The 12,964-nt window shown below is 43.5% G+C and overlaps 1 long non-coding RNA gene across 1 annotated transcript; it reads left to right on the forward strand.

The window, feature by feature from the left end:
* The first annotated feature begins 2,607 nt into the window (after nt 1-2,607).
* Nucleotides 2,608-12,497, forward strand: LOC126505872 (uncharacterized). Its single transcript, XR_007592991.1, has 3 exons — nt 2,608-2,682; nt 10,620-10,807; nt 12,107-12,497. It is a non-coding gene; the product is annotated as an uncharacterized lncRNA (long non-coding RNA).
* The last annotated feature ends 467 nt before the right edge of the window (nt 12,498-12,964 follow it).

The raw sequence follows: 12,964 nt of genomic DNA on the forward strand, positions 1-12,964 counted from the left end.
TAATTATTTCTGGGTATAAACTAGCCATGCGGGCGGCCAGGTGCCGGGGACGCAGCCCTGCCGCCGCTCCTATTTCAACAATTGATTATTGGTAGAAAATAGTTATTTTTAAAAGCTAGCTTAATAGGGGAAAACTATTTCAAACATGACATCAAAAAGCGTACATGCCTGGTGATAAAATGTTGGGTATCTCAGTCATGAAAGCTGCGTAAGGAAAGGTGAAATCCTTCTGTATTGGGGAGAGCACGCCTGCGCAGCTCAGGAAACAGAGGGCAGCGCAGCAGCAACAGCGGGGAGGAGAGACATGCACGCCAGAGTTCTTCTTTTCTTTCTTTCGGTGCTGGATCAAACCAGGTGAGCACTCTGCCACTCAGCTGGTCCCGCCCTTCCCTACATCCCATGATTGAGAGCCTGAATTCAGCATGAACTTAGAAAATTTCTACAGTGTTTTCCTTACATAGACACAGATTGTGAATCATCTATGGAAATATTCCACATTTCTTTGTCATGTCATCTGATGTTCATTACGATAATGGACTTTCAGGGAAGAAAGTATGTGGGAAGTAGGTGGAAAATTTGCATTAATATTTCTGTTCTTCCAACCAGGAGCGAAGGCTAAAACACATCTGTAGGCTTTAACTCTGGGAGTTTGGTATTCGTGTAGCCCATCAGCTCTCTATCAAGTAAGCAAAAGGGTAAAAAAAAAAAAAATAGATAAATAAAAGCAGATACTGAAGTAGGTAGAGATATCTCCTGAATAAAGCAACACCTCACAGGATGTCAAAGACTCTGGAAAGGTGGATGACATGACTCTTAGAAGCTAGTCTCGGGGCTGTTTGTAGTACAAATTAAAGGGGGGGTTCATCTCATGAAAGAGAAGAAAATCTTCACAGTCATACCTCAAGGGTGGAAAGCTCTGTGCATTAATTAATCCTGGCATACACTTCATCCATCGAGGTCCCAGCTCGCAGGGGACTGTGGCGGGCTTGCTGACAGGAGACCCAGGCACATGTATGATGCTAGATTATAAAGCCCATAAAGATCACAGCTTGGGTCATTAACAAACCTCAGTCAGTCTTAAGCTGGGGGCAGAGGCAAGTGGGTCACAAATCTTGGGCCAACGTGGGATTCACTGTGAGAACCTGTCTCAGAGAAGACACAGCATGGCATGTTTGGGCATGTAGAAGATGCAAAATGAGTAGACAACATACACCAAGTCAATATAAATTTAATAAAAATTCCAACCCAAAAGCTGGGCCGTTGGTGACACACGCCTTTAATCCCAGCACTCAGGAAATTGGCAAGTAGATCTCTGTGAGTTCAAGGCCAGCATAGTCTACAAGAGCTAGTTCCAGGACAGGCTCCAAAGCTACACAAAGAAACCCTGTCTTGAAAAACCAACCACTTCCCCCCTCAACTCCCCCCCCCTGGAAAAAACAAAAACAAAAAAAAGCGCAAAACAAATAAAATCCTACCAAAAATACAAAGAGGAGGGATTTATTTGTTTGTGTTTGTTTGCTTGCTTTTTGTAGAGGAAAAGGACATGGAGACTGTTGTTTATTTAAAAATGCAGCAGGAAAAAGACGCCATGCAACCGAGTTCACATGGAGGGGCTTTTATTAGTGGAAATGGAACGTAAAAAGAGGGAAGGGGAAAGGGGAGACTGAAGACAGGAGCAACAGAAGAGAAGAGAGAGGCAGGGGGTGAGGGGACTGGGATGGAGAGACAGGCAGAGAAGGAGAGAGAGAGAGAACAGACAACAGAGAGATAGGAAGTAGGTGGGCAGGGCCCTTTTAAAGGGAACCTAGTGAGTGTGCACAGGCGGTGCTCTTAGTGGCTGCAGCTGAGGACTTATCCTGTCAGAACCCCAAGGGCAGGCCAGTGCAGGTCACTGAATACTAATATTCTTCGCTTCTTATTTATTAAGAAAGTGAGGCGTTAGAACAGGGTGAAAGGAGTTAGACGGTGAGGCAAGGATAAGGACACCATGTTCTCAAAACTACTTCCTGGGGAGGGATGTTCATCTTTGGGGGACTGAGACAGCTGGGGTGCTGGCCACATCCTAGAGTATCGACCTGTTTCACTTCTCTCCCCAGACTCTGTGGAACCGTCAGGCACCGCCTGGACCTGGAAAAATGTCGTTCAAGGTGGATCCAAGTCGACTCCCTAGACACCTGGTCCTTTTCCCATTGCCACAGCATCATGTTTGATGGCCTTACACCTCTATCCCTAGGGTCAACAACTGTAGTTCTGCAATAATAACTGATTGGAAATGGTCAATGTGTCTCCAAAAACCACTCCAATGGGAACAAGGAAGTATAGGCGATGACACAGCTCCCATGAATGAGGCAGAGAAGTAAGACCCAAGGATCTGCAATTCCTAGCATCCCAGGAGTTCAGAGAGGGTCAATTTCGAGACAGCACAAGCTGCTTTGTGTTTCATCAAAGCCAAGGGCTCTGAGCCAGAGAGATACACAGTTGCCTAGTACCAGGACTTCAGAAAAGCCAGAAGGCAGGGAGAGGACTATGCTTGAGAAACGAAGAGGTCATGGTCAGAGGCAGGTAAGCCTGCCAGAGATTGTTCAACTGCCAATATTGAACGGATAGCAAAGCCGCCAGCGAACGAGGAAGCAGATTTGTTGCAGGTGGGAAAGAACAGATGTACGAGAGTAGAGCAGATGGGTAAGGTCCCAGCATGAAATGAGTTTACCTTTCCGTGAGCATGCTGCACCCAACAGAGTTAGTGTGAGGTTTACTGGGGAGGGAAAGCAGAAGAGTAGGGGTGATGCCCCCTCAGGATCTCTGGCAGAATGTTGCAAAGGTGCGCAGATTTTTGGTGGGCTTCTTCCCCACGAGTGAGGCAGAATAGAATTCAATGGCTTTTTACCAAACTAGGAGAGCAAGAAAGGCAGGCTCAAGCTGCCCAGAGAGCTGCCACTCAAGGCGTGGGGCCTAGGGCAAAGCCTGAAGGACCCAAGGGTCCAAGAAAGGCACAGGCCACCCAGTGAGTCATCATGCAAAGGGTTGGGGCTGAGGGCTCTGAGCCCAAGAGAGCTCTGGACCCAGAGATCAGGAGAAACAAGGCTGTGGACTGGGTTCTAGGATTCTGGCATGCCTCAAACTGCCTGCAGGCAGAAGGAAGCACCAGGAGAAACATTCCTGGTCAAGGAACCAGTGTTGCTCTTTATTTAAACATGCGGCGGAAGAGAGAAAGACGCCATGCAACAGAGTTCACGTGGAGGGGAAAAGGAATGTAAAAAGAGGGAAGGAGGTGGGGAGACTGGTCTCTGGGGACAGGAGCAGCAAAAGAGAAAGGGGGCGGGGATGGAGAGACAGGCAGAGAAAGAGAGAGAGAGAAAGAGAGAGAGGAGAGAAAGACAGAGAGAGGAGAGGGAGAGGGAAAAAAAGAGGGAGAGAAGGGGGAGGGAGGGAGGGAGGGAGGGAGGGAGGGAGGGAGGGAGGGAGGGAGAGAAGGGAAGACAGAAAAAGAGAGGAGGTGGGCAGGGCCCTTTTAAAGGGGAACCTAGAGATTGTGCACAAGAGGAGCTCTTAGTGGCTGCAGCTGAGGACGCACCCTATTGGGACCCCAAGGTCAGGCCAGTGCAGACGCCTGAACACTAACAGACTAGAAAAACTGATTTCTAAAGTTCGTGTTAGACTGGGATGTGGCTGGGTGGTAGAGGGTATCTGTGAGGCTCTTGGTTCAATCCCAGCACCACTCAGCATTAAAATAAGTAATATAAAATTCATAATTAAAGCAATCAGTAGCCAGAGGGAATACAGAAGACAAAGAAGCTATGGAACAGGAATGCTTTGGGTCTCCTGATTGTAAGACATTATTTATTTTATACACGTTTATCAGTTTACTAAAAGGGGTGGTCTTTTAACAAAAACCACTGCAACAAATTCAAACAATGCAAGTTTATTTTCTAAAGGTCAGAGACTGAATTGGGTCTCACTGAGCTACAGCCAAGATGTAGGTAGGGCTGTGTCCCTTCCTAGTGCTCTGCTGGGGAGTAGGCATCCTCTCTTTAGTAACTCCCAGAAGTCATTGTTTTAACTGTCTTTACGACTCCCTGCCTCCATCTTTAAAGCCAGGTTTCTCAAGCCGGGCGATGGTGGTGCACGCCTTTAATCCCAGCACTTGGGAGGCAGAGGCAGGTGGATTTCTGGGAGTTCGAGACCAGCCTGGTCTACAGAGCAAGTTCCAGGACAGGCTCCAAAACCACAGAGAAACCCTGTCTCGAAGAAAAAAAAAAAAAAGCCAGGTTTCTCTGAAAATTCAGTCATGTTTCTCCACCTAATAATCTTTAAAATATTCCCAACACAAAGTTTTTAATTTAACTATAGCTGTAAGATTCTTTTGCCATACATATAAAGTGTTTGTAAGTGCTAGAAATTTAGATTTGGATAAAAGGACATATTTTTGCCTACTATGCATAATTCAGATTCATGTATACACAAAGCAATCAAATATAAGAGTAAATATCACACAAATCTTAGAAAGTCTAGTATTAGACTACAATAAATCCAGGAGTTAATTTATTATAAATTCTACCTCATTGGTGGGAAAGATGACTTTTTCAATATTTGCTGAAGTTACCAAGTTATCGTTGAAAATGGATCAAATTGAACACCAACCATGTCTATTACAACAAAATTAATTAAAGATGAATTAAAGATTAAAATAAAAAATGAACCTATAACAAAAATAATATAAACTATCAAGAAGCTTTCTATAACCCTTAAATGAGGAAACCCTATGAGAAAAATGTTAATTAAACAGCATAAAATTATAATACATGTGGTTATACATTAACAAAATCAAAATGTAAACAGTGAACAATATTTTTCAAAATATTGTTTTTCAATATTTTTCAACTTATCACTGCCTAAGGTAATGTCTCAGGGTTTTTATTGTTGTGAAGAGACACCATGACTATGGCAACTCTTATTAAAAAAAATTGAATTGGGGTGGCTTATATTTTCAGAGTTTAGACCATTATCATTATGGTGTGACATGGTCATAAGCAGGCAGACATGGTACTAGAGAAGATGCCAAGTGTCCTACTTTTTGGCTTGCAGGCAACAGGAAGTGGTCTGTCTCATTGGGCATGGCGTGAGCATATATGAGACCTCAAAGCCCACCTCCACCGTGACACACTTCCTCCAACAAAGCCACACCTACTCAAAGAAAGCCACACCTCCTAATAGTGCCACTTCCATTGGGGCCCATTTTCTTTCAAACCACCACAGTATCCTCACTAAGTGAAGAGTCTGGGCTAAAGAAATGGCTTGGGAGATTGAAAAAGGATCCAACTTTGGTTTCTGGAACCCATGTTGAACACATATAACATTATTAAAATAATAAAAATAATTCTTAGAAATACATAAAGAGACCCTACAAACCAATTAAAAATAATCTACCCCCCAAAAGCAGATGGTTCATATAAATAGTTCATAGAAAATGAAAGGGTCTCAATGTTAAGTCTTGACTGGCTTGTAACTCTCTCGAAAGATCCATCTGCCTCTGTCTTCTGAAAGCTGGAATTAAAGACATACAGCATCACTCCTGGTTTAAATGACTTTTAAACATCCAAAAATATGCTCAGACTCTCTCAGGAAGAAATTGAAAAACACTGACTTTTTTATTATAAAGCACACTGACAATGATATATGAACACAGAATATTGGACTAGATATTATTAATCAATTAAAGCCCACAAAGATTAATTTACAGCACCTAGTAAAATTTCAGGTGCACATATATGGGTGAGCATGGTGGCCCAAGCTTGTAATCCCAGAAGGCAGAGGTAGGAGAAGCTCCAGGCCAGCCTGAACTACATAGTGATTCCTTACCCCAAAGAAAAGAAAATTTAAAGTAAGTAAAGGGGGTGGGGGACAGGGACAGACATTGGATGGAGCAATTCTGTCCTCTGAGACGCACATTTGCTTTGCCTAGAACAGACGCAGGGACACCCAGTCTACGCTCTGCTCTACAGGTGCAGCACACCTGACACAAAGTGTTGACTTTAGGCCTCTGGGTCAATAGGGTATTTCATGCACTAAGACAGTGAGTAATCTTGGGCAATTCAAGATGAAGTAATTTCCACATTTGGATCATCTCAATAATTTTAAACTTAAAATGTAGGCTAGTAGACAAGGGGTCTCTCCAGCACTGGAGTAGAGTACTACTTCCCAGCACCATAAAAGGACACAGAAAAATCACATTGAAAACTTAGAGTAGTTGCGAAGTAGGAAGGATTTTTAGCCTCTCGCTCTCTCTCTCTCCTCCTCCCCTTCTCTTCTCCTTTCCCTTCTCTCTCCCTCTTCCACTCTTTCATTCCTTGAGTCACCAAAAAGTTAATTATAAATAAAATTCTAACATTAACTGTGAAGGGTGTAAGTCACCTCTTAGGTATGATAATAGAATGCCAAGAGCAAGGCAGCAGATTTTGTGGGAGTAGTTCCCCTTTTCTTCCACTTTCCCTAGCAAATATTCTGGGAAACGAGGCATATTTTTTTTCCTCTACATGAAGTATGTCTCACTGTGAAATCATTCTCTTCATTCATCAGACACCCCAAACTTGACCTACAATCCAAACTATGTTCTTTTCTCATTGGAATGTAAGGTTTCTTATTGGAATGAAACTCTTATTTTCACTAACAAAATAGAGACTTCAGTCTAAGTATTACTGTGCGTTATTTCCTTAAATAGTTTTGCAAAGTCTTCTGGTAAGTGTCTGAGAACACCTATTAGGTCATTGTCCTATCAGCCTTCTTTTTGCTGTAGTGTGTGGATACTGTTGCTATAACAACAGAGAGTCAGTATCCCTGCTAACATTCAGAGAAACAAAACTGTTCAGTCCAATGCATGTGCATGAGTAAGAAGATACACTCCCTAAGGTTGTCTTCAAACTGCAGTTTCCAGAAGGGCTGCAGACTCCTTGATGTCTGCTGTCTTCCTTCTCTTATTAGATACCCTGCATGAGCTCATGATTCAACAAAGCGAGACAGCTCCAGTAAGCTCTCAATCTAGGTCTGGTTGTTATCTGTGTCTGCCAGGAACTACAGCAACTGAGACAAGAGTCCTGGAATTCAAATCTGTAGCGGCAGTTGCCCACAGAGGCAAGCAGTATACCAGCTTGGTTTGTAGAGAGCAAAACCTGATTTTCTGCAGATATTTTGAACTTCTCTAGAAACTCATTTCACTGAATTTTCAAATCTGTGGCGCTGCTGTTGCTGGAATGCAGCATTCTCAGTTGGCTGGGAGATGTCGCTCTAGCTGATTTTGATACTGGCTGTTTAGCTTTCTACATTTTCCTGATTATTTTCCCCAAACTTTAATAACGCTATTGGCTTTTACAAATAGAGCAACTTTGCCCTTTAGAAGCCTTTTGCTTGTTTTCTCTTTCCTAGTTTTATTTTCTTATATTTATCACCTTATTCTTTCTACTTTCTTTGGTTTTATTTTATAATTATTTTGCTAATAAAATAAAATAAAGAAAACTAAATGAAAGAAATAAAACTCCATTGGTTTTTAGGATTTTTCTGTTCTCCAGTGTAGTCATTTAAGAGAATAATTTCCCTCCCTGGACTTAACTACATTCCTCAATATTTGATGCTATCGTTTCATTATCGTTTAACTCACAAGTGCTTTGCTTGTCTTAGAAATCTTCGCTTGTTCCTGTAGTGTGGCCCCTTACCTCCCTCTCTTCACAAAAACAGATGTCTTGTTAGTCACTGGGACCCTTTACAAGAAAGGGTTTCTGAGCCTACACGTAGAAAAGATACCAAACATTTCTGCAGAGGTAAAACCTACAGACATGAGGACAAAATCACCAGTGTCCTGTAAAATGATAAATAACACACCAGTGTCACAGACAGCATTTGTATTATGTCTTTTATTTTTGGTATTACAATTACATCATTCTTCCTTCCCTTCCCTCCATCTAAACCCTCCCATACATCCCTCCTTGCCCTTTCAAATTCATGACATCTTTTTTCATTAATTGCTCACATACAAAAAATTATTCACACACACATACACACACACACATGCATGCAAGCACACACACATCCTAAATACATAAACAAACCACCTCAGCATGTATAACACTGCACGTGGGTATTGGATATCCAACTGGTGTTGGCTAACAACCTAGGGTGCTCCTTCCTGAGGAAGACCTGTGTCTCCACTGTCTGCACCCCTCAGCTGCCTGTAGCTCTCTGTATAGGGTTGAGGCCTCCTGGGCTTTCCCCACAATCCTCAGCACATTTATCAGTGCTATCTTTATTCAGCTCACATTGGGGCAGTCATGTTTGTGAGACTTTGTGGGTGTAGCGTCTGACATTCCCAGGAAACACAATCTCAGCCAATTTCCTATTCCTCTGGCTCTTATAGTCTTTTTTTACTCCCTCTTCTGCAATGACACTTGAGCCTTTGGCGCAGGAGTTGTGTTGTAGATGTGTCATTTGGGCCTGGACTCCGTGATTCCTCACTTTTGTTTGGTTGTGGCTTTCTATAATGGTTTCTGTCTGCTAGAAGAAAAGTTTTCTTGATGAGGGGTAAACTATACCTATCTGTGGGTATAGACACAAATATTTAGAATGCAGTTAGGGATTCTGCTGGTTTAGCAAAGTTCCAGTTATAGGTCCTCCTCTAAGATTCACACTTCCCTTGCCCTGGGTAATCGGCTAGGTTTCTAGCATCAGGCCTGATTTTCTCTCTTGTTGAGGAGTGTTAAGTCTTATTATAGAGCTATTGGTTACCACCAAGGTATGTGTGCCTCTACTGGCCCCTTAGGGTTATCATACCATGTTGGTCATTCCTGGGGTTCACAGGCATCATAGCTGGGGAGGACCTGCTGGCTGTTTTCCTATTTTGGAAGCTTGCACAGTGCCTTCTGGACCATGAAAGTGAATCCTCAAGGAGAGGACTTACAGCTTAGTTCAGCGCAGGAGCCTCTGGAGTGCATGGTGTCTTTAACGATAGGAACTCACCTTCTACCTCTGTGGGCAACCAAGGGAAGTAACAATAGCCTAGAATGTCTGGGGAGTCTCTTGTACAGCCCATACTAACAACTCAAAAGAAGGTTTCTCAAATCGGTGTTGGGATTTTTAGAATGGTCTTTGTCTCTTGGAGGGAATCATCGTGTCTGCTCAGATGGGGAAATCTCATTAAAACTATGTATTTATTTATACACCAGCTTACAAGTGTTAGAGGTATTTTAAAATAGACTAGTTAAGAGTGTGATTCTTTAAGACTTTGGAATATTAATCATCTGTAAAGAAAAATGAAAACACAAACTTTGCAGGTAAATGGATACAACCAGGACAGAGCATATTCAGTGAGGTAACCCAGCTCCAGACAGACAGACATCACGTGCTGTCTCTCAGCAGAGGCTCCAGGCTCAGTCTTCAGATCTGAGCCCATAACCTGGAGTAACTGCAGAAACCAAGAAAGTGAAAGGGACAATACTGCAGGAGCCTGAAGGGATACGATAGAGAGGGGAGTGGTTGGTTACAAGTGATCTGATGCAGAAACGAGAAGTGGGGATCTGATTAGGCAGGAAGAAGGTAGATACAGGAGGAGGGGGGAAGAAGGTAAAATATCCCAGACTGTGATCCACGCAGCACCAGGCGCAGGCTCCCTCTCACTGCATGGACCTCAAGGTGGACCAGTCACTGTTTGGCCACTCCCACAGTTTTGCCCCACCAGGACCCCATCTTGGAGGCAAGACAGATTGTAGGTAGTAGGTTTTGTGGTGGGTTGATATCCCAATCCTAGCACTGGAAGCCTTGCCTAGTTATAGAAGATGACCAGTTCTGACTCTGTATCCACTATTACTAGGAGACTTCCCTAGAGTTATTTCTGGTAGATTCCAGGGAGTTTCCACTGTACAAGTATTTTACACCACCCAGAAGCTCCCTAATTCCAGTCATCTCTCCCAGTACTCTCCCCCTTCATCCCCGGCCACCCCACACCTGTTCCCATCCCCACCCACCCCCAGTACACCCCAGAATCTATTCTATTTTCCCTTCCCAGGGAGATCCAAGTGTTCCCCTTTTGACCCTTTTGTTACTTAGCCTCTCTGGCTCTGTGGATTGTAGCATGGTTCTCCTTTACTTTACAGCTCATATCCACTGATGAGTGAGCACACGCCATGTTTGTTTCATGGTTCTCCTTTACTTTACAGCTCATATCCACGGATGAGTGAGCACGTCCATGTTTGTTTCTCTGGGTCACCTCACTCAGGATGAGTTTTTCTAGTCTCATGCATTTGCCTGCAATTTTCCCGATGCCATTGCTTTTAACAGCTGAATAGTACTCCATTGTCTAAACCTAACACATTTTCTTTATCCATTCCTTGGTTGAGAGGCTTTCTGGCTATTATGAGTGAAGCAGCTATAAACATAGTTGAGGAAGTGTCCTTATGGAAGTATGGGACAGTGTTCTTTGGGTATATGCCCAAGAGTGGGACCAGAGTCTGGGCAGTCCAGAGACCCAGGATAAAACCAAACATGATGGGCAGAAACAAAAAAAAACAAATAAATAAATAAAAATAAAAACAAAAGTCAATGAAATGATTCCTAATGATATTCTGCTATACTCACAGATCAGTGCGTAGTCCAGCTGTCATCGGAGAGACATTGTCCAGCGACTGATAAATACAAGGTGGAGCCAGGGGAACCTCGCAGAAGAGGGAGAAGAGTGATTCTAGGACCCAGAGGGGTAAAGGACACCATGAGAACACAACCCACAGGACCATTTAAGCAGGGCTCATAGGGCCTCCCAGGGACTGAGGTAACAATCATGGAGCCTGCATGGGTCTGAACTAGGTCCTCTGTGTACATGCTGTGGTTGTTTAGCTTAGGGTTTTTTGTTGTTGTTTTGGGGGTTTTGTTTGTTTTTGAGACAGGGTTTCTCTGTAGCTTTGAAGCCTGTCCTGAAACTAGCTCTTTTAGACAAGGCTGGCCTCGAATTCACCCTTTCTGCCTCCCAAGTGCTGGGATTAAAGGCATGTGCCACCATTACCCTACTTAGCTGGGGGTTTTGTGGGACTCCTAACAGTGGAAGTGGGGGTGTCTCTGACTCTTTTGCCTACTCCTGGCACTCTTTTCCTCCCACAGACTCACCTCATCTAGTCTTGATGATAAGAGGGTCTGTGCCTAGTCTTAAGTAATTTGTTATGCCCTGTTGGATGATGTCCCTGAGAGGCCTGCTCTTTGTTTTTGTTGCTATTGTTGTTATTGTTGTTATTTTTAAGGGAAATGGAGGAGGAGGGGGGATCTGGGGAAGAGGGGAGGTCATGTGGGACTGGGAAGAGTGGAGGGAGAAGAAACTGTGGGTAGATGTAACGCACATAAAGAATAAAAACGAAACAACAAACACCCAGACTGCAGTGTCCAGGCAGAATGCCAGCTCACCACGGATTTCAGCTGACCTTATACTGCTGGAAAAGATTCAGAAAGCGGGGGACGAGGGAAGCTAGGGAGTGCAGAGACCTAGGGGATGGAAAGGAGACGTTTAAACAATGAGTAAACTAGATTGCTCTTACTGGAGAATTTATGTTATGATCATTTTAATGATTGGGTCTTAGGATTAAGAACCATTACAAAAGTGCACTGGAAATTTGTATGAAGTGATTATTATAGGAATATTTATCAGGAAGTTCAGTCAGAAGGAGGAAAAGACGAGTGAGAGCAGAGCGCAGGCATGCATTCAGAGTGAGGGCGGTGGGAAGAGGGCCAGAGGTGAGTTTGCCCAAGCTCATCAATCCTCATCGTCACTGGGAATTCGGGCAATAAATGCACAGTAACCCTCCAACCACATCAAAGAAACTGCGTTCCATTTTGGCCTAGAAAATTAGGAGTCAAGTCAGAAGACTTTATTATATGGTCAAATGCTTCTCACTTTTTCCTTTGTTGGGGGAAGTACTTCCTGGTATTCGGGGAGCATTGGTTGCCATTTCGCTTGGTCAGTCACTTTGGATCTGCGCTACTGTGATGCGCTTCACCCTGATACCGTCCACATTTATACAGATCCCAGACTTCATACTTTAACCGTGAGCCAAAATCATGCCACATCTGCTTGATGCTGCAGGTCGCTCCCTTTGGATGCATCATACTGAAGAATCCTACGGCCTGCCGAGACCTCTGAGGGGTCTGTTGCAGCATCCGTCTCCCTTCCAGCAGTGCCGTCATCGTCATATTGCATGTGACATCAGAGACAGACTCCCATGCGTGCTTCTGTAGGCCACTATTCCCATAGTCCCCATCTCCTTACAATTATAGATCAAGTCATTTTCTTTATAAATCTCCCTTGAACTCTGCTCACCAATGGAAGCATTAATTCTCATAGCAGAAAAAGTTTATATTTGAAACTACCTACGTCTCCTGTATCAATTGACTTTTGTCTTCTCTAATAGAAAAGTTATAAAGTGTTTTGTCTTTGCTAATAAAGTTTTCAATTTTTATGAATTATGACAATTTGACATGTGTCTCAAACATGAATTATTTGATTATGACTATACCTGAATTTGTCTTTTTTAAAAATAACTTTATTCTCTTTTTCCAAACCATAACATGGGAATATGTAGCCAGAAAGTTCTTGGTACTGAAGCATGAGAACACAGGCCACAGAGAGGAAATCAGTGTTTTCAAGTATTTGCTTCTCCTTCTGCTGTTGTCTCCCAAAGCTCCCCGAGAAGCCACAACATTCTTGCTGACTGTTGAAATAGGAGCGGTGGCAGGGCTGCGTCCCCGGCACCCGGCCGCCCTCATGGCTAGCTTATGCCCAGAAATAATTACACGGAAACTGTATTCTTTCAAACACTGCCTGGCCCGGATAGTTCCAGTTCCTTATGGCTAGCTCTTACATATTGTTCTAACCCATTTCTAATATTCTGTGTAGCCCACGAGCTGGCTTACCAGGGAGGATCTTAACCTGCGTCTGTCTGGA

This window comes from Alexandromys fortis, unplaced genomic scaffold (assembly GCF_014885135.2).
Source record: "Alexandromys fortis isolate MF-2015 unplaced genomic scaffold, M_Fortis_MF-2015_v1.1 scaffold_4, whole genome shotgun sequence".
NCBI lineage: Eukaryota > Metazoa > Chordata > Mammalia > Rodentia > Cricetidae > Alexandromys > Alexandromys fortis.